This window comes from Delphinapterus leucas, chromosome 19, assembly GCF_059928025.1.
Source record: "Delphinapterus leucas isolate spDelLeu-1000000601 "Yukka" chromosome 19, BTC_Dleu_Yukka2, whole genome shotgun sequence".
In the NCBI taxonomy this organism is placed as follows: Eukaryota; Metazoa; Chordata; class Mammalia; order Artiodactyla; family Monodontidae; genus Delphinapterus; species Delphinapterus leucas.
The window spans coordinates 9,317,444-9,338,410 of NC_143147.1; the positions used below are offsets into that span (position 1 = coordinate 9,317,444).

The following is a 20,967-nucleotide window of genomic DNA, read 5'->3' on the forward strand; positions in this document are numbered from 1 at the left end:
TGCCTCTATGCGCTTGTGTGTGTGTATGTGTGTCTCTGTGTATGTATATTTGTGTGTGTATGTCTGTATTTCTGTGCGCGTGCCTATGTGTACATGTTTGTGTGCATCTTTGTGTGCGTGTGTGTCTGTGTGTGCATGTGTATGTGTGTGTGCCTGTGTGTGCATCCCCGTATGGGTGTGTGCCCACCCTCCCACTTTCGAGCCCCTCCGAGGCTGTGCATTCTGTCCTTCCCGCCCGGAGGCTGTCAGTGGGCGCCAGGCCTTGGGGAGTGCTGGGCCTTGGGGAGTGAGGAAGGAGTGGCAGCTGGTACAGGCTGCTCCCTGGGGAGTTTTGGCAGAGAAAAGGAGGAAAATAGAAGTCAGGGAAGCTTGGGGTCAAGAGAAGAATTTTCTAGGGGAGGGGAGACTTGGGGATGTTTGAAAGCAGAAAGGGAGGGACATTTGGAAAATGCTGGTGATGAGAGCAGGGAGTAGGGCCAATGGGCGGGGCGTGCGGAGGGGACAGAACGTGGAAAGTGGACGTCAGCACAGCTGCTCTCCGTCCCGGGCTGGTCACCAAGCACCCAGATTGCTCACACACCCAGCCGCTGTGCTGGTGCTGTTGGGAATGAGCCCTGACCAGCAAAAGGGGCAGGTAGAAGGTGCCAAACACCAAGCCCAGGCCAGGAGCTGCTCTCTGCCTTTAACAGGCTCAGCATCTCATGCGACAAAGATGTATCAGCCTCTCACACCTGAAGGCTTGCCTGGCATATGGATCTTCACCCCATCCCCATCCCCTCCCCCTCCCCCTCCCCACCTCCACCCCACCCTCCTCATCCCCTCCCCCACCCCTCCCCTCCCCCACCCTCCCCTCCCCCACCCCTCCCCCTCTCCCACCCCTCCCCTCCCCTCCCCCACCCCCCTCCCCCACCCCTCCCCTCCCCCTCCCCACCTCCATCCCCTCCTCCTCTCCACCTCCACCACCCCTCCCCACCCCTCCCCTCCCCCTCCTCATCTCCATCCCCACCCCTCCTCCTCCTCCCCTCCCCTCCCCACCTCCATCCCCTCCCCCCTCCCCCTCCCCACCCCCTCCCCACCTCCATCCCCACCCCTCCCCCTCCACACCCCCTCCCCACCCCCATCCCCATCCCCATGCCCATCCACATCCTCACTTCACTAGAGAAAAATGAGGCCAAGAGAGGTTGGTAACTTGCCCAAAGTTACACAGCTGGTAAATGACAGAACCAGGACTGGAGCCCAGCGCCATCTGACTCCAGTGTTCAAGCTCTGGACGCCTCTGTAGCATTGGGTTCCTGGTCCCTGGTCGCCCTCTGACCTCTGGCTCTGTTGCCTGCTTGATCTTCTAATATTGCTTTGCCTGCTCCTGAGTTGGCCCTTCACTGTTGAAACCTCAGCCAGCCTGTGTGCCAGTTCAGATTTTCCCACCAGCTACTGGCCCCTGTTTCTTCCCCAGGACCTCAGGCAACGTCCCCAGTCCCTGTTTTCCTCAGGACACCACATTTCTGGTGACGGGACAGACAGACGTGCGGGAAGACGGGAGGGTGCTGATGACAAGGCATTTCCAGTTGGATCCGGCCAGTGTCATGCCTTGTGGCCCCTGGTGAATGCGTGGTGGGGAGTGGGCTGCAGAGAGAGAAAATGGGGAGCCGAACCCAGAGCTCACAGGGCTTGGCGCTGTGGGGAATGTGCTGGGAAATCAAGGAGAAAGGAAGGACGGGTTGCCAACTGGCGGGGAGCACGTGGTTGAAACCAGACATCAGGAATGTGGAGCAGGTCAGGCCGGCTGCCTGGCAAATACTTGGCCCACTTTGATTTTCAATTTTCATTGTTTATTTCTAGCATAAATGTTTATTTCACCTTTGTAATCCTCAAGGTTTTTAGGAACATGGGAAAGAATGACTTTGTTCTGGTTTTTGACACTTAGTTTTGGCTGTGGAGAGACAAGACCCAATTAGCTAATTATAGCCTAAAAGTCACTGGCTGGTGGCCAGGGCTTCTCTGAGGGGGAGGCTGCCTACAGGATGTCTCCAGGCTCTGCGTTCTTCTCCAGCCACCCTGGCTCACCGAGACCCTGACCCTCCCCGACGCCATGGCCCTCTGATTTTTCCACCACACCTGATCCTTTTTTTTCTTCATCCCACACCCTTCTTCCCAAGTCTCCTCTCTGATGCTAAAGAGACTCCCTCCCCCACATCCAGACCCACCCCAGACTGGTGGCCTTACCACCAGTGGCAGGGTTGTGGGTGACACCCAGTTAGTCTCCACAATCCTCCGTTTCCCCTTTCCCTTCCATCTTTTGCTCCAGTCCTGCCCACCCTCCCTACTCCTTTTTCTAGCCCTGCCATCCTTATATCTTAAAAGCATTAAAAAAAAATTGAGATATATCAATACATCAAGTGCACTGAGGCATACATTTTATATCTTTGTGATTTTTCAAAAGTGGACGCCTGGCAACAGCCATCCACATCAGGAAGTAGGACAGTGCTACCCCCAGGAGCTCCCCTCCAGCCCCCTCCCATCACTTCCATCTTCTTTAACCCTTAGAGGTAACTGCTCTCTCGAATTTATGGTAATCAATTATACCCGTGCTCTACGCTGAGGAAGTGTGTTCTTAAACACTATTTTGCCTGCTTTTTTTAAAATTGAAGTATAGTTCATTTACAATGTTGTGTTAATTTCTGCTGTACAGCAAAGTGATTCAGTTATACACATATAGACATTCTTTTTCATATTCTTTTTTTTTTTTTTTTTGCACGTACAAAGCTGTTGGTTTATTCAGCTGGGAAGCTGAGGAAAGGCTTCCTTTGGGAATGAACAGCAAAAATGTGTTCATGAACAAGGCACTTTTACACACACACACACAAAGGAACATATTATGGTTACATAAGCATCAACATATTTTAATTTTTAGACCCCGCTACCTCTTCCCACCTTCCCCTAAAAAAAAGAAAGAAAGAAAGAAAGAAAGAGGTTTTTGTAACATTTTAAAAACCAACTTCATAGGACATCTACAAAGGAACAGTTACTGATACATTCAGTTACACTAACATTAGATGGTTTCAGTTCAGTAACAATTTTCCATTAACAAATATTTTTTTCTACCCACTACAATTCCCTCCTTTTTCCTCAAGAGGAGACCGCTAAGGTTCAGCAGAAACTACTCATTAGGTTATAAACATTCTTCTCTCTCCTTAAAGTTGCTATACATTTATAGAATTTGTGATTCCATTAATGCTTCAATTTTTTTTTTTTTTTTTTTGTGGTACGTGGGCCTCTCACTGTTGTGGCCTCTCCCGTTGTGGAGCACAGGCTCCGGACGCGCAGGCTTAGCGGCCATGGCTTACGGGCCCAGCCGCTCCGCGGCACGCGGGATCCTCCCGGATCGGGGCACGAACCCGTATCCCCTGCATCGGCAGGCGGACTCGCAACCACTGCGCCACCAGGGAAGCCCCAATGCTTCAATTTTTTGATGCCACAGTGTATACAGCACTTAATTATGGAGAATAGGAAAAAGCAAAACTAAAATAAGGAAGGATATATGATATATCTTTAACAATCTGTTTTCTGATTCCCTTTAGATGCCCAGTTAACCAGGATCACACAAAGGTTTCACTCTTTATTGTAGGTGTGTGAAAAGACTTACTGGTCTCATGCATTTTATGTATGTTAATCTCTATGTTTTGACTCATCCAAATAAACACAGCAAGACTCATTTACAAGGATACATATGATTTCTATTCAGCCAGAAAAGAAAAATCTACAGCTAGATGTAGAAAAGCAATGATGCTAAAAAACCTCTTCAACTTCAGACTGTATTAGGCTGAGATTTTCTGTAGTAAGTTTCTTTAAAGTTAGAAGTGTTCCTGAAAAGTTTGCAATGGATGTGGAAAGTGCATGAAGTACTGCTCCAGGAAACATCATACAGATGAAATACTTTAATCCACTAGCATAAATGCTCTCTTAGTTTTTTCCCATTGGTCTTTGGAATGGGTTTTATTTGCTCTTGACTAAGGTCTGGATGCCAAGATGCAGGAAATATATTCCCTACAGAACAGGTGTCTGTTTAATCCCCAGGTATGATCTTATAAGCCAGGTTAGCTAGAGACAGCCTGGTGGGAGCCTATAAAATGTTTATGCTATAACTGCAGGTCCCATAATAGGTCTGGGGTAGTGTAGGCTACTACTGCACTCCCTCCCCCCAAAATAGGAACTCCTAAAAGGTGCCTGCCATATGTAGGTCTACCAATATAAAAACTGGGAGATAAATCCATATTCCCACCATTTTTTAAATCTGGTTATTCAATTTAATTCAACTACCTCCCTAGAAATGAATATCAGAGAAAAGTATGCTCAGAAAGGTATTACTGGGAGTAGCTAACTTATCACTTTCCACAATGGCTGTTCTGAAGGTTGGATAACAAATAGGGTAGTGGCCTCCTTTTCCTTCCCATTAATAATTAGGTATCTAGTTAAGTCCATCAGATAGGCAGAGTAAATTGTGGGGAGAACTGAGTGTGGAGAATAGTCAACTTATTCTTGTAATAAGGTCCCTTTTGACTAATTCTCTACTGAAGTTCTCATTTTAGGTCTTTCAAAGGGAATGCTCACAGCGAACATCTTCTGTAGTTGAGTTACAGGACTCTTGGGTATTATATTCAGTACTTGATCGTATTTTGACGTATCAGGACAGGGCATAGTTTGGTTGAGAAGATGTTAGTTTCTCGACTGTGGGCTGTGGAACTGCATTTCTTTCTCAACTGGCAATGCAAGAGATATGAGAAGGAATGGTGGATCTTTATACTGATGAAGTTAGGAGTTTGTTAACTGCCTTTTGGAACTCAGTGTAGGAGTAAGTAGTGTTGATGGGTTCAGTGCGGGTTGTTTCCTTAACTGTTTTAGTTAACCAGCCACAGCAACAACCAGAAACACACGAATTAGGAATTTGTTTTAGGTACTCAGGTATGGGAGTGGCTGTACTCAATGTTCGGCTTAACTGTTTGGTGGCAAAGTACGGTACTCCATTTAAAGTGGCATGATCTCTAGAAAGCCGGCTGGGACTCATAAGGGGCTTTTGAAAAGGTGGGACTCCACAAGAGCCTGGAGGAGGCCACTCAGGAATTGGTTCCAGTTTGGGTACACAATGTCTTAGTCCTGTCTCTCGAAGTATATGGACTGGTGTGCTAGCATCCAAGAGTTTAGCATGATACAACCAGGAATTAGGATTTAAAGGTTTCCAAGTTGTAGGATATTTTAAAAGGCATTTAACCTGCCAGGCAAGACTCTCAAGAGGTGTTAGGTTGGGCACCACAGGGTCCTCTTCTTCAGAGGAATCCCACTCTTCCCCAGAACTTTCATTTAGGTAGTTAGCGTTTATTCAGTGTTTTCTTAGCGTTTTCTCCTTCCTCACTTTCTGATTCTGATAAGGGGTCAGGAGAGGGATTTCTAGGACCCATTAGAACAGAACGATGGTATAGAAAAAAAGGTACCAGAAAAAGGTACCAGTATAAGCCAGTAAAACACTAACACTGGCAAACAGAAGCAGAAGACGAGAAATCCTTTCAATAGGATTCATTTGTCTGTTTCTCAGTCTGTTACACACACACAGTATGCCTCTGGCTCGCACCACTGTGCAGTTCTTCAAGATTATGCTGTATGTTCTTCACTTACAAAGAAGACAGCTCACTTCTCAGGACCAGTTCAGTGTGTAAAATTAGTCACTTATCAGTAGCACAGGTCAGAGTCTCTCCTTCAAATGCTGGCTACCCAAGAAGAGAAGGGGTCCTCATCTAGGCAAGCTGATTTTCCTAGCATGGTCTTAACTGGTTGTGAAATTATGAAGAGACACTTTGTGTACTCTTTTTTGTTGGCAGGGATATTATATCTATTTGGTAATGAAAAGAAAGTCAGTGGTCACCTTCTTTGTCTGCTGGTGCAGCAACTTTTGTGCAGGGGGTTGGTGGGACGAGTTGTCAAGGATCTGTCTGGTGTGCACAGATCCAGTGTTTTCCATAGGTAGTGCAAATGCCCTTGGAAACTGGTGACTTAGTTGTTGCACTATCTGGAAAGGTAGGCTTAACCTGTGAATGAGAAGACCAAGGAGGATCCTTTCTTCTTCCTTGCCTCACTCCCAGCTGCAAGACCTGACTAAGCCTAGCGCCACCAGCTCTGTTCCAACAGTCGCTCCTCCGCAAGGCTCGCATTCCCCATAGTCTTTTCCATGATGGTTTATCACAGGTTATTGAATATAGTTCCCTGTGCTCTACAGTAGGACCTCGTTGTTTATCCATCCTATATATAATAGTTTGCATCTGCTAATCCCATACTCCCAATCCATCCCTCCCCACCCCGTCCTCCCCCTTGGCAACCACAGGTCTGTTCTCTATGTCTGTGAGTCTGTTTCTGTTCTGTAGATAAGTTCATTTGTGTCATATTTGAGATTCCACATATAAGTGATATCATGTGGTATTTGCCTTTCTCTTTCTGACTTACTTCGCTTTGTATGATAACCTGGCTCCATCCATGTTGCTGCAAAGGACATTATTTCATTCTTTTTTTATGGCTGAGTAGTATTCCATTATATATATATATACCACATAGTGTTTATCCATTCTTCTGTCGATGCACATTTAGGTTGCTTCCATGTCTTGGCTATTGTAAATAGTGCTGCAATAAACATTGGGGTGTATGTATCTTTTTGAATTAGAGTCTTCTCCAGGTTTATGCCCAGGAGTGGGATTGCTGGATCATATGTATTTTGCCTGGTTTTTGAACTTGATGTAAATGGACTTATACTACATATACTCATTGGTGCCTGGCTTCTTTCAGTATTTTGTTTGTGAGATTCTGTTGCGTGGTTGCACACAGGTGTAGCTTATTTATTTCCATTGCTACGCAGTGTTCCATTGAATGAATGCACTGCTGTGTATTTTCTCCATTTCACCCTAGATGGATATTTGGTTTATTTCCAGTTTTGGGGTATATTATAAGTAATGAAGTTATAAATCTTCTTGACTGTGTGTTTTCATGTTACACGGTTCTGAACTTGGGTGTGGAGTTGCCGGGTCAAAGAGTGGGTGTATGTTTGTGTTCAGTAGATGAGGTCCAACTGTTTTCAAATTCATTCCCACTGGCAGTTATGAGCTTTCTCATTGCGCTACGTCTTCCTTCTACTTGTCAGCTTAAAAAATTTTAGCCATTCATGTGGTGGGGTATAGTGCTATCTCATGGTGGTTTTAATGTGAATTTACCAGAGGTTGAGTACCTTTTCCTTTGTTTATTTTGCCATTTGGAATATCATCTTTTGTGATATACCTAAAGTCTCGTGACCAATTTTCTATTTTTTGTCTTTTCTTTTTTTGGTTAATTATAGGGATTTTTAAAAATTTTAAAATATACTCTGTGTATAAACCCTCTTCTGTCATATGGACTACAAAAGTCTGCTTCCACACCGAGGTTTGACTTTTTATTTTCTTAATGGCATGTTTCAGTGAACAGAAATTCTTAACTTTAAGAAATCTTTTCCTACATTGAGGGCATGAAGATAGTTTCCCATTTTACCTTCTAGAAGTTTTATTGTCTTACTTCTAACATACAGAAGGACAACCCACCCGGAACTGATTTTCGGGTACTGTGAGAGGGTAGGAGTTAAATGTCATGATTTTTCCACATGATTATTCAAGTGCTCTAGCAGCATTTTTGAAAATAATGTTCTTCACTCGCTGTGCTGCAGAGCCATAGAGAAGTGGGTCTTTTCTGAGCTTTCTATTCTATGCCATTTGTCTATTTATCAATTGTGTACCAGTTCTACACTGTCCTAATTATTCTGGCTTTATAAGTTTTGAAACTCAGGCGTAATGCATTCTTCAGGTTTGTCCACCTTTAAGATTACCTTCTCTATCCTTAGCTTGCCCTATGTCCATATATTCAACACATTTTAGAATCAGCTTGTGAGTTTCTGCAGACACTCTTAGATGGGTTGAGATGACATCAAATCTACAGCCCAGTTTAGGAGAACTGTCATTTTTACAGTGAACATGGCATATCCCTCCATTTATTTAGATTTCTAGACATGTTTTCTCAATAATGTATACTTTTCTACAGAGAGGACTTGCACATCTTTTGTTGGATTTATCCCTGCATTTGGCATTTCTGAGGCAATTGTAAACAGTATCTTTTTAGTCATTTGTTTCTGGCTGGTATATGGAAATGCAGTTGATTTTGGTATGTTGTCCTTGCTTCAAACAAGCTTGCTAAACTCACTAATTCTAATAGTTTATTTGTAGATTCACCTGGGTTTCTACACATGCAGTCAGAGTCTTCCCTCCGTGTGTGCGGGGGATTGTTCTAGGACCCCTCGTGGTTATCAAGATCCATGGATGCTCAAGTTCCTTACAGTTGGCCCGGTATCTGCGGGTTTGGCATCCGTGGATAGTGGGTGGGAGGCAACTGTACACTAGTTAAGAGCACTGGCTTTAGAATCAGATTGAATCCTAACCTCAGCACTTGACAAATGTAGGGCTTTGAGAGGGTTGCTTGATGTTTCTGAGGCTCATTTCTCCCCCTACAGAACAGGGACACTATGTCATAGGTGTACAGCGACGAGGAATGAATGACATGGAGCATGTCCCTCTAGCGGCAGTGCTGGCATTCACGGGCCTCCCTTTACACTTGTTACCCCGGTCCTTGTCCCCATGCCCACCTTTCCCATGAGCTCCACAGCTCCCCAAATTCTGGCTTTCACCCTGTCCTCTTATGGAGTTGCCCTCAAACTTGCTCCTAGGGTCAACGTCAGCAGGCTTATTTGGTCCTTGAGTTTCTTGACGTTTCTGTGGCCTCAACATGTCCATCTCTGTGATGTCTTTTTTCTGACACCAAGTGTGTGAGGCTTTGCACACCAGACAATTCTTCCATCTTCCACCCCCAGCTGGGTGTCCTACAAATGAATTCAGTTCAGATGCTGTCTACCTGGAGAGCATCACATCCCACAGATTGAGGGCTCAGCCCCACAAGACTGCTCCCACTTCAGTTCAAGGGGCTGCCTCTACTTCTGACTAACTGGCTATAAATTTGGGGGTTCCCATCACCTCTTCCTTAGGTTTGCTCACAGAACTCAGGAAATGCTTTACTGATGTTCACCAGTTTATTGTAAAGCAGAGGTCCCCAACCCCTGGGCTGTGGACCGGTACTGGTCGGTGCCTTGTTAGGAACTGGCCCGCACATCAGGAGGTGAGCGGTGGGCGAGCGAGCGAAGCTTCATCTGCCGCTCCCCACCGCTCCCTACCACTCCCCGTCGCTCCCCACCACTCCCCACCGCTCCCTACCACTCCCCGTCGCTCCCCACCACTCCCCGTCGCTCCCCACTGCTCCCCACCGCTCACCACCACTCACCACCACTCCCCACCGCTCCCCGTCGCTCCCCACCACTCCCCGTCGCTCCCCACCGTGCCCCACCGCTCCCCATTGCTCCCCACTGCTCCCCACCGCTCCCCATCACTTACCATCGCTTGCATTACCGCCTGAACCTTCCCCCACCCCGCCTCCGGTGGAAAAATGATCTTCCACGAAACCGGTCCCCAGTGCCAAAAAGATTGGTGATCACTGTTGTAAAGGATACAGGTCAGATACAGCCAAATGGAAGAGATGGGGGTGACACAGGGTTTCCATGCCCTCTCCAGGGGTGCCACCCCCAGCACATGGATTGTTCACAAACCTGGACGCTCCCTGAACCCCATCGTTGAGGGATTTTTACGGTTTTCTTTATGTAGCCACCATCGATTAGCTCATTGGCCATTGGTGATTGAACTCAATCTCCAGCCCCTCTCCCTGCTCCAGGGGCTGGGGGTGGGGTAAAAGTCCTAACCTTCTAATGACCACCTTTCTTGCCACCAGCCCCCATCCTGAAGCTATTAAGGGCTCCCCCACTGGCAATCGTATTAGCACACAAAACGCAATAAGCTCCAAAGGCTTTAGGAGCTCTGTGCCAGGAACAGGGGACAAGGAGCACATATTGTTTTATCTTACCACAGTCTCCTCAGCAGGTAATTTCTCTTGACTTCCTGAGGCGGCTCCTTCAGTTCTTCTGCCTGGCCTCCTCTCAGTCTCCTCTTCGCCTCTCATGACTTAAATGCTGATTTTTCTCATGGTTCCGTTCTCATCCCTCTTCTCAACTCACCCTATGAAAATGAGACATATGACAATCTTTGGCCTCATCTTTTACCAAATCTCTGTGCCTATAACCATGGCTGCCATCTTGGATTCCAGGGTCATCTGGACAGCTGTCCAGTGGGCACGACTACCTGCTTTTTCTATGATGCCCCCAATAAAGATAAGCACCCTTTCCCCAAACCTGCTCTCTTTCTCTTTTGCATGTCTCCATCACCCAATTCAGAGACCCGAGCATCTTCCTAGACTCCACTCTCTCCTTCATCCTTATAGTTAGTTGTGGTCACCTTCTGTCCGCTTCTGTTCATTCTCACTGCCACTAACTTGCTTCAGTTTCTCATAATTTTTCCCCCAGTTGCTAAACAGCTTATTTACTGATCTCCCTCTGCCAGTCCTGTTGGCCTCCAGTTCATGATCATAGCAAAGCCATAGGAATCTATTATGATATCCCGAGGTGTTATATGTGTATAACTCTCCACGTATCAGGGACTTAACACAATAGATGTTCATTTCTCACTCCTGTAGAATTCAGTTGGGTGTTTTGTGGTCAACTGCCATGTGGTGGTCCAAGGTTTCCTTCTATCTTGTGGCTCTGCATCTCTTGGGACCTTGGATTCCTTTGCTTCTTAGCCTATGAATGGGGAAAAAAAGGGAATGAAGGGTTACATTGGTGCTTTCATGGGCCAGGTCTGCACATAGCCAGAACTCAGACATAAGGCTCTACCTTATGATGGATACAAGGTGGGGGAAATAGAGTTCTTGGCTGGGCAACTGATTCCCAGTGTCAGGCTGACACTAAGGACAGGAAGTACAAACCCTTGGTGCACAACCATAGGTCTCTGCCTCAGGGATCTTTCCAAGCTGATAATGCTTCTCTCTCCTTAAAGTCATTCAACAGATACCATGGTGCCTGCAAGGTGAAGATCTAACTTTGCAGCATGAATATTTTAGGCAGAGGAAACAGGTAGCACAAAGCCCCAGGGTGGGACTCTTCATGGCTTGGCTTCTACCTGTTTACAAACTCACTTCTCCCTACGACCCTCTCCATCCACCTATGCGTACCCTATGTGTTGGCCAAAGTTTTTGAAGTTCTCTGAGTATGTCAGGCTCACCTGCTCTCATTCAGCCTGGCTTCCTGCTACTCATCTTTCAAGAGACTGGTATCTGGTGCTGGCTTCAGTCTTACCTTCAGCTAATCTTGGTTTTATACTTTACACTTCAGCAATATTGAAATAGATTTTAACTTTTAGAATCATGTCATGCTACTTCCTGCTACTTCCTGCTTTTACTCACGTTTCCTATTTTTCTTCCCTTGTCTCTGTAATGCCTACATGTTATTCAGAACTAAACTCAGGTGCCATTTCCTCCTAGAAGTCCCTCTGATTCTTTCTTCTCCCAGGTGAGCTGGGTGGTCCTTTCTCACAGCATCAGCCACATCTCTACCAGAGCGAGTGGCACACAGCTTCTCACAGAGTACTTTCATGGTCACCTGGGGCCAGGAAATCATCCAAGCTAGTGATTCTTAAAGAGAGAGGAGGGGGAGAGAGACAGGGAGGGAGAGAGAGAGGGAGAGAGAGAGATCTGAGAGGCAGAGGCAGTCCTGGTCAGAGTTTGGGCTTCACTTCCAGGACTCTGTGGAATCCTGGGGGAGGCATGTCTAGGTTGGGGGGTGACATGGGTCCTGGTGCATGGTTTGGGGAGACCACTCAGGCTGCTGGGTGTATAAAGTAAATCGTATGGAGACTAGGGTAGGAGCGGGGAGGCCAGTCAGAGGTCATGAGAGCATCCTGTGGGTGCGGAGGCAGCTGGGAGCCGGTGCCGGCTCCCCAGCGCCCAGGTCTTAGCTCCCCCTTGGAGGACGGACGGCTTTGATCAAGTCCCTGAGCTCCTCTCCCCCAGATGCACCTCCGTGAGAGGGGAGAAGAGTAGCATGTAAGTCCTGCATTTGTTGGGAGGACTCAGTGAGTTAATACGTGTAGAGCACGGGCATCCACGCCGTGAGCTGTTATTCTCACCGTCATCTTCACTAGGAGGGACGGTAGTAGCAGCAGCACCTATCATCATAGTAGAATGGAGAGGAAATGACGGATTCAGGATACTTCTACAGGCTGAGTTAACATGACTTGATAAATTGAATCTTGAGGATGAAGGAAAGAGAAAAAAAAGACTCATTTTTTGTGAAAATGGTTTGTGGGTGGTGCCCTTAAATGAAATGGGGAAGACCAATGAAGGAGCAGGTTTTGGGGTGTGTGTGTGTGTGTGTGTGTGTGTGTGTGTGTATCAGAGCAGGGTAGCTCTGAGCAGTTTTGAACAGGGTAGTTGTGAGGCACCTATAAAACATCTGGGAAGGGTGGGGTAGGACGTCTGGGCCTGGCTTTCAGGGAAGAGCCCAGGGCTGGAGACACACAGGTGGGAGCCACAGCACAATGATGGGGTCACCCTGGGAGAGGGTGCCGATGGGGAAAGGAAGGGGAGCCCAGGACCTCTTGCTTTAAAGGTGGAGCGGGGCGGGGGGGGGCGGGATCTGACGAGGAGCCGGTGAAACTGGGACAGAGTGGAGGGATGGGGCTGAGGGAAGAGGGAGTTTCAGGAGAGGCCGCGGGTTCCATTGCTGCCAGCAGACGAGGCAAGCAGCAAATTACAGCGTAGATGATGGAGCTGGGCCGCATGGAGGTCGTTTGCCAGCGGGACGGATGAAATTTTACTTTATCCGTTGGTAATTCAATTTACAGGTCAGCTCAGTTAGAGAATCTGGTTGTATCCTCTCCTTGCTGCCCGGCAAGCATTAGGTGAGGTGAGAGCCCCCCGGGGGCAGCAGGGCCTCCAGCCCCTCAGAGTGGCCTCCAGAGGGAGCTGCTATGGCCCAGGGCTGGGGGCGGCTCCAAGTGAGAAGAAATCCCACTGTTTTCTTGCTCCTGCCTCAGCTTCAGAATAAAGTTTTAGAAACCACCCGTAAAGGGGGATCAAACTGAGGTGGAAAGAGTGTTTCTAAAACCGGAATCAGAATTTCCACGGACACCAGAGTTTGGTGCAGCAGTTTTGAATCTAGACACACATTCACACACCATTTCTCCGACTTCCCGGAAGCAACTATTAACCTTTCAGTCTTTCTCTGTTACCCAGCGGGAGGGAGGTGGCAGACGAGCACTTTCTTGTGTGCCAGCATTACCTGGCAGGCTTGCTGAACTACAGGTCCCTGGGCCCCGTGCCAGAGTTTCCAATGCGCTAGGCCAGGGTGGACCAGGGAAAATGCATTTCTAACAAGCTTCCAGGTGACGCTGCCGCTGGCCCTTGGACCACCCTTGGTGACCTCTGGGCTGGGTCATACGCTCACTGAGAGCAGGGAAGGCATCAGTGGGAGGCATCAGTAAGTACATTTAAATATGCCTTCTGTGGATCCCTCGGGGCTCAAGAGTGGGGTGAGGGCTGTGGTGAGGCTCAGGGACACGCAGGGCGGCCGTCGCCAGGTTTGCTGCTGCCCCTAAGCTCCCTGGCAGCCCCACCAGAGCTTCCTGTGACAAAGCAGCCGTCTTCGGACTCTGCACCACCTTCTTGAAGACTTCCTGACTCTCAGGTTTCCTCCTTGACCTTGACTGTCAGAAACGTTAGCAGTTCAGGTGAGGCCTGCATGTTCGCGGGTGGACTTTAGGCAGAATTTTAGGCAGAGAGACGTGGTGACACAGTGCCCTCTTCCTGGGACCCCCATGTAGCCCTGGGGAAAGCCAGTCCCTCGTCTCCCCGCTCCAGGGCCAGAGGAAATGGGGTGGGGCCTGGCCTGTGGCTTTTGAGAGATGGAGTCCGTCAAGGTTCCATCAGAGCCAGATGGATGCCGGCGTCCACAGCCCGCCCGGCACACGCGGCTCCAGGTTGCGGGCATCGCGCCCTCGCCATGCACACAGAGCCTCCTTTCTTCCTCGAGGAAAAGTGACTCTTTCACGGCCTGTGCAGCTGAAGGAAATGGGAAGTCCCAGAGCATCCTGAGCCCCTCTGGGTTCCACGAGGTCCCCCCTTTGCCTCTTCCAGCCTCCTCCCAAGTTCACAGACGTGCAGGCCTCCGCAGGCAGGCAGGGTCCTGCCAGCAAACGGGGTTCTGGAGCCGAGGCCCAGGTTTGACGGAGGGAAGGGAGAAGCCCCCCGGCGCCGGGCTCCAGGCTGGACCACAGCCCCTCCTGGCCCTCCTGTCGTGGCAGCCCTAGCAGAGCCGCGCTGATCCCTCCCCGCTGGCTCTACATTCCTGGGTGATGAGGGAGGGATTCCAGTGTTTACTCTGAACAATGTTTTCCTCTGTCTGAACCGACTGGGTGTTAAATTCTTCCAGATTTCTGGCTTCATGTCGCAACTCCAATGGGACAGAAACAGGTTTACGGCAGTTGGCAAGGGCGTGAAAGCAGGCTCGTCCGGGCACCTTCTGCGTCTAGAATTTCCATGGGCGGATGGAAAGACCGCCAGCCACCCTGTGGGCGCTGCGCCTGCCTGTGAGGGGCTGGTGGCGGCCTCTCCCCAGCTTTGCGCCCTGCCTTTCGCATTTCCCGCCCTAGAGGGCAAAGTGAGCTTTCTCTGCTGAAACGCGGCAGGAAGGGAGAACCAGCTGAGTACTGAAGGCCAGGGCTTGCTATGTCTTCTCAGCTAAGATAAACCCAGAAGTTGGGCTCATAAGGAGTTCATTTGGTGGGATGTTGGGAAACTGGCATGCTGTGTGGGGAAGAGGTCAGCACTGGGGGGGTGGGGGTGGGGGAACCCTTATTTTCATAGAGAAATCTAGTGAGATGAGGCCTAGAGAGCTGGGCTGGAAAGACCCCAACACAGCTGGTTGGGTCTCAGGACCGAGCTGGTTGGTGCCTGTGATAAGCTGTGACTCTTACGGTCGCTTATTACTGAGCAGCACGACCACACAGGGCCGTGGAGACTCTCTTCTCTTTCGTGAAGATACAGAGACTTTCGGGAAAGCAATGGGATCAATTCAAAGATAAAGGCGCTCTTCCCCCCAGCACAATAACCTGTTCCTTCATTCTTTTTTTTTTTTTTTTTGCGGTACGCGTGTCTCTCACTGTTGTGGCTTCTCGCGTTGCGGAGCACAGGCTCCGGATGCACAGGCTCAGCGGCCATGGCTCACGGGCCCAGCCGCTCCGCGGCATGTGGGATCTTCCCAGACGGGGGCACGAACCCGTGTCCCCTGCATCGGCAGGCAGACTCCCAACCACTGCGCCACCAGGGAAGCCCTCCTTCATTCTTTATCGACGATGACTTGCTCTCCGTGGGGTCCTGGGTGAAGCCCCAGCCTCGGGGCAGCTGCCCTTCAGCCTCTTGGACTGGAACAGCCCAAATCCGCGTCGGGCAGGGGGCAGGCAGTGGCCTTGAAACCCCCGGCATTCTCACCCTGTGCTCTCAAACCCTGGAATCCTACTCTTGAATCCCTGTTATGGTGTGTGTACGTGTGTGTGTGTCTGTGTATGTGAGTGGGTGGGTACGTGCGTGCACACACATGCACTCATGCACACACAAGTAGGAGAGAAAGATGGGTGGCTATCCACCCAGGTCCAGAGCCCAAACGGTATTTATGTAGGGGGGGTGGATAAAATAGTTGCTTGATAGAACTTGACTTTATAATCTGGCTGCTTTCGCAAAGCCATTTTGATGCCAAAGTCGTTTTTCCTTGGTCTTAAAAGCAAACCACTAAAAGCTCTGCTTCCTGAACCTCTCAAGAATGTGCGGGAAAAGCACCCTGGCACCATCCCTGAGCCCCCACTTCGCACCCTGCCCCGTCCCTCACTCCGACCCTAATCCCTCCGGCCACGGCAGTGTGTCCACGGTGTTGAGATGGCCTTGTTGAAATTGGCTTTGTTGGAGGATGGCTTCATTTCCGTGGTGTTTGATAGCCATGAATCCTTTACGTGCACGTGTTCCCTTGTAGCAGGAATTGCACTGTCCCCCCCGAGACGGGGGCAGAGCGGAAGGGGGAACCAGGCAGAGGAATTGCTCCCACGGCTGGCAGATTCCACGTCTCTGTTCAGTCTCAGGACTAGGATCCTTCCTGGAAAGTCTGATAAGGGCCTTGTACTGGTTATCTCTTGCTGTGTAACAAATTACCCCCAAACTTAGTTCCTTAAAACAGACGTGTTATCTCACAGTGTCTGTGGGTCGAGGATCCGAGTGAGACTTAACTGTGCCTATATCTCCAGGTCTCTCCATGGGGGTGGGCGCAGTCGTGGTTTTGGCCAGGGCTGTGGTCCCATCCAAAGGGCTAACTTGGGAGGGTCCCCACCCAAGCTCACTCGTGTGGTTATTGGCGAGATTCAGTTCCTCACAGGTTGTTGAACTAAGGGCCTCAGTTCTTTGCTGGCTGTTGGCTGGAAACGCCCCTCACTTCCTTGCCTCTGGCTTCTCTGTAGGGCAGCTCATAATAGGGCAGCTGGCTTCCCTCAGATGAACAGAGACAGAGAAACAGAGACAGAGCGAGAGACAGAGAGCAAGCTGAAGCTGGAAGCCAAGGTTTCTGTGTAACCTCATCTGTGATGTGATGTCCCATCACTTGACCACATTCTATTTGTTAGAAGTGAGTCGCTAGATGCAGGGGGAGGGGGTCTCAGAGGATGTGAGTTCCAGCAGGGGGGATCCTTGGGGGCCATCTGGGAGGCTGCCTACCGAGGCCTGTGGGCCCGGTTGCGGTTGAGTCTGTTCAGCCCATGGGCTCTGCCACCCCACACTTATTCTGATAAGCCCGTGGCTGTGAGGGGCAGAGGGAAACGAGTTCCATGGTTACCCTTGCTCCTCCTGGGGGTAAGACACAGCATTCTAAAGACTTCTCAGGGGCCAGTGATTCTGAGCTTCTAAACTGGCTACACTTACACTCCACTCTCCCCTCCCATCCCACCTCCACCCCAAGGAAAGCGAATGAGCCTCAGGCAGCATCCACACCAGCCACCCCCGCTGTCGTCTCTTCCACTCTCTGGATAAAGCTCTGCGACACTGCTACTCTCTCTGGAACTTATCTAGTTCTTGCCTTGGGTGCGAACGTTACATCGTATTCTTGTTACCAACATGAGCCCCGGTCACGCACCCGAGAGGGAAGTTTATACCATTAGTTCAGGATTTCTGGTCTTCTCTATAAAAGCAGATGGTTAGAGAGAGCTTACTAGTCATGAAATCCTTCCACCGGAATTAATTGGGTCTGAGTAACATCCCCTGAGGCAGGGTGTTTCTCACAGAGAAACGGAAGTTCGGAAGAATCAAGTAACCTCCTCAAGATTGGACAGAAGTGAAGTTGGTATTTGTTGTTCTCTTTCTGGCTTACTTTGCTTAGTATGACAATCTCTAGGTCCATTCAATATTCCGTGAATGGACAACCATAATGGAAAAGAATATGAAAAAGAATATATATGTATAACTGAGTCACTTTTCTGTTCAGAAGAAATTAACACCACGCTGTAAATCAACTATACTCCAGTAAAATTAAAACAAACACTCCGCATCCCCTTTAAGCTGCTCGCATACCCAGTTCTCTAGATTCTTCCCAGCAGGAATCTGGCGAGACTCCTTAGCCCCGGTTTGCTCATTAAGTCATTCTAGGCCGGAGCTGCGGTGGCCCGAGAAGAAAAATGGGGCTCCGCTGGGACCAGGGGTGTCGAAGCTGAGGGTCACCCAGCGGACTCGCCCAGGGATGTCACAGACTTAACATGGGGCGTGTGCGCACGTGCGTGTGTGCACGTGTGTGTGTGTAGGTCATAGACCCCTCCCCGCCCCCGGGGCTCAGGGCCGTGCACCTGTCTGTGCATCTGAACACACGTGGCTGCAGGTGGACCCTGATGCCTCAGAGCTGCCGGCCTCAGGGGTCACCTCCAGAGGGTGTCCTTTCCGTCAGCAGTTGGTATAAGCGGAGATGTTGGGAGTGGGGCGGATATGGGGGATGAGTGAGACTTTGGGACAGCAGTGTGGCAGCAGCTGTGTTGGGGGCCGCCCACCCTGAGCCCATCCTGCCCCCTCCCCCTGCTTCAGCCTCTTTGCGGATGTCACAGTCCTGCGTGTTAACGAGGGTGAGAACAGTCCAACCAGTCACCCTCACGTGCGCCCGGGCCCCGTGCGCTGTGCTTTACATGACACACCTCATGACAGCGTCCTCGTGGCAGTTCCTGTCATTGACCCTATTTTACGGATGAGATCGTTGAGACCAGGAAGTTTAGGTATCCCGTTTCGGGTCACACAGCTGAGCAGTAGCTGCCTGTCCTGCACCCTTGCTCTTAATTCTATGCTTTACTCCAAACAATGATTTCATAGGCAGCCTTGTCCCGTTAGGAACTTTGGCTAATTCTTGTACGTCGCCTTCCGGAGATATTGAAATACACACACAATAAGATCACAGAAACACGAAAGCAGCAAGCAGAGAGCTGGTTTTCCTGCAAGGCTGCACGAGGGTGGGTCGGCAGGGCCAGGCCTTCACTGGGAGAGAGCGTCCGTCCACCCAGCACACACCGTGGAGGGCCCGTTCCCGGATTGTAAAAGTATTCCATGCATCCCTCCACTGTGCCAAAGACACACATTAAAGCCCTTGTTTAACTGGATTTCTGACTCAACAAAAACTCCTTTTGTCAGTACCTCAGAATTTTCTGGCACGTTACCCACACATATTTTCTATGTGGATGGCAGTTACGGGTCGCTGTGCACTATTTGTGTATATTTGTGCCTAGAAAGATTCACTTGAAACTAGTAGCACAATATTTCTCCCTGATTTCAAAAGACCTCTTTCTTGATCTCTGGGGAACTGATCATTGCTATTTTCTCTTTTAACCATAGGCAACAGTTTCCTGTGTATTCAACTGTCCATTTTCCCTCAAACCATCCACGGTAGTTACATGATAGCCTATTTTGCCAGTTTGCCTTCCTGAAACTGTTTTTCCAGAAACCTTGTGAAATGAGCCACTCCAGGGACTTTCAGAAGCTTCCATGCGGGAGAAGTGGGGACCAGAGGCGATCAAAACGAGGTGAGCAAGCCCAGGGAGAGAGACCCCTATACCAAGTCACGCACAATGGGATAAATGGCTCTGGTAGATGAGGCACAGATAGGACACTTGGGAGGACAGAGGAGGGGCAGGCGTAAGCCCACCTAGGGGGCTGTTCGGCCTCCCGAAAGAAGTGTCATTGGAACAGTCCCGGAAGGAGAGACAAAGGGACTAGAGAGGGGGGCCACACGTCTAAATGTGTAATCACCCTGAGGGAAGAAAAGGCCATTTCATCCACTAAGAGCAGATGGCCGACCCCCCAGTTGCCGCGTCTGGCGGTGGTGACATCTGACATGTCTGGTAGGTGCACAGGGGATGGAGCACGTGTTGGACCAGGTGGGAAAGGAAATGGAGGCTCTGAGGAAAATCGGAGTAGGGCTTGAGTTGGAATTTGGTCTGTTCAGGCCCCGTGGACTTTCCGTGTTACACAGGGTTTCAGTGAAGCCTGAATCCTGGACTTGGTGTCCCCAAGCTACTGCCTTGTTGCTGTTTTCTGGGCACTTCCCATGCAGTGTCTCATTCAGGCTTCACAATAATCCTACAAGGGAGAGGGGTGTCATTCCCACCTCGCCTATGGAAAAACCTAAAGCTCCGCGAGAGGGGGGAAGTGATTGGCCCGGTTAAAGGCAGTAAGTGACAGTGCTGGGACGTAAACCGAGGCCTTTCCATGCACCATGTCCGCGCCTCATATTTATTAGGTCACGTTCCATGTTTTGCCATCTGACCTCTCGTCGTGGCTGTTATCAAGTCAGCCAGCTCATGCTTTCCTCTGGGTCCTGTACAAGGGGAGCCGCCTGGTGTTTGGATTCCTAATAATCCTTAGAGATTCTGGGGAAATTGCTGTGGCGACTGCAGTGACATCCTTTAATCTAACGATCCAAGTGCCTGGGGACAGAGCAAATTGCCTTCTAGTTGGTTCAGAGAAAATAAACAAATGAGTAAATCATGAGACGTGTCGGTCAGGGATAGTGCTACACAGAGGATTAGAACGGGAGCCAGAGTAGTGACTGCGGGCTGTTTCAGGCTGTCCTGAAGTCGTCCCTGAAGAATTCACACTTAGCTGCGTCCTGACTCCTAGGAAGGAAAAACCGTGCGAAAATCAGGGAAAGAGCATCCCAGGCAGGGCGAGCAGCTGGAGAATGACCCCCCGACGTGGGAAGCTTGGTGCGTTTGAGGCGAGAAGGAGGCCCCTGTGGTCGGGGGCCGTGAAGGCTGTCAGGGTGGGCGGGGCTAGACCAAGGGGAGCTCTGTAGGTCAGGGGAAGGGATTTGCCTTGTGTCCTAAATGGGACAGGAAGCCACTGGAGTGTGGGCAGCGGGATAATCTAATCTGATTTATGTTTACAAGTGATCGCTCTGGGTCCCCTGGGGAGAAGGGCTCGCAGAGAACAAGAGTAGAAGAGAAGCAGGGAGACCAGTCAGCCAGTAGGTAGCTGTTGGTTCTTGGCTAAGGATGGAGAGGTCGGGAAGTCAGGCAATGGGAGGGGGTGATGGTGGGGGCAGTGGGTAGGGGGCAGGATGATGGATTGCATGTATTCAGTGAAGCAGCAAGAGGAATCAGGCAGCCCTGATTTTTTTTTTTTTTTTTGGCCGCACCCTGCGGCACACGGGATCTTAGTTCCCTGACCAGGGATCGAACCCGCGCCCCCTGCGTTGGAAGCGCGGAATCTTACCGCTGGACCCCAGGGGAGTCCCAACCCCAATTTTTGAACTGGACAATTCGGTGAATGGTGGTTGGTGCCTCTCTCTGAGATGGAAAAGACCAGAGAGGAACGTTTTAGGGAGTAAGGCCAAGAGTTCCTTTTTTTTTTTTT

The 20,967-nt window shown here is 49.8% G+C and overlaps 1 pseudogene; it reads right to left on the minus strand.

Moving 5' to 3' along the window:
* Positions 1-4,771: 4,771 nt before the first annotated feature.
* On the minus strand, positions 4,772-5,453 carry LOC111167684 (DDB1- and CUL4-associated factor 16-like; annotated as a pseudogene).
* Positions 5,454-20,967: the final 15,514 nt, after the last annotated feature.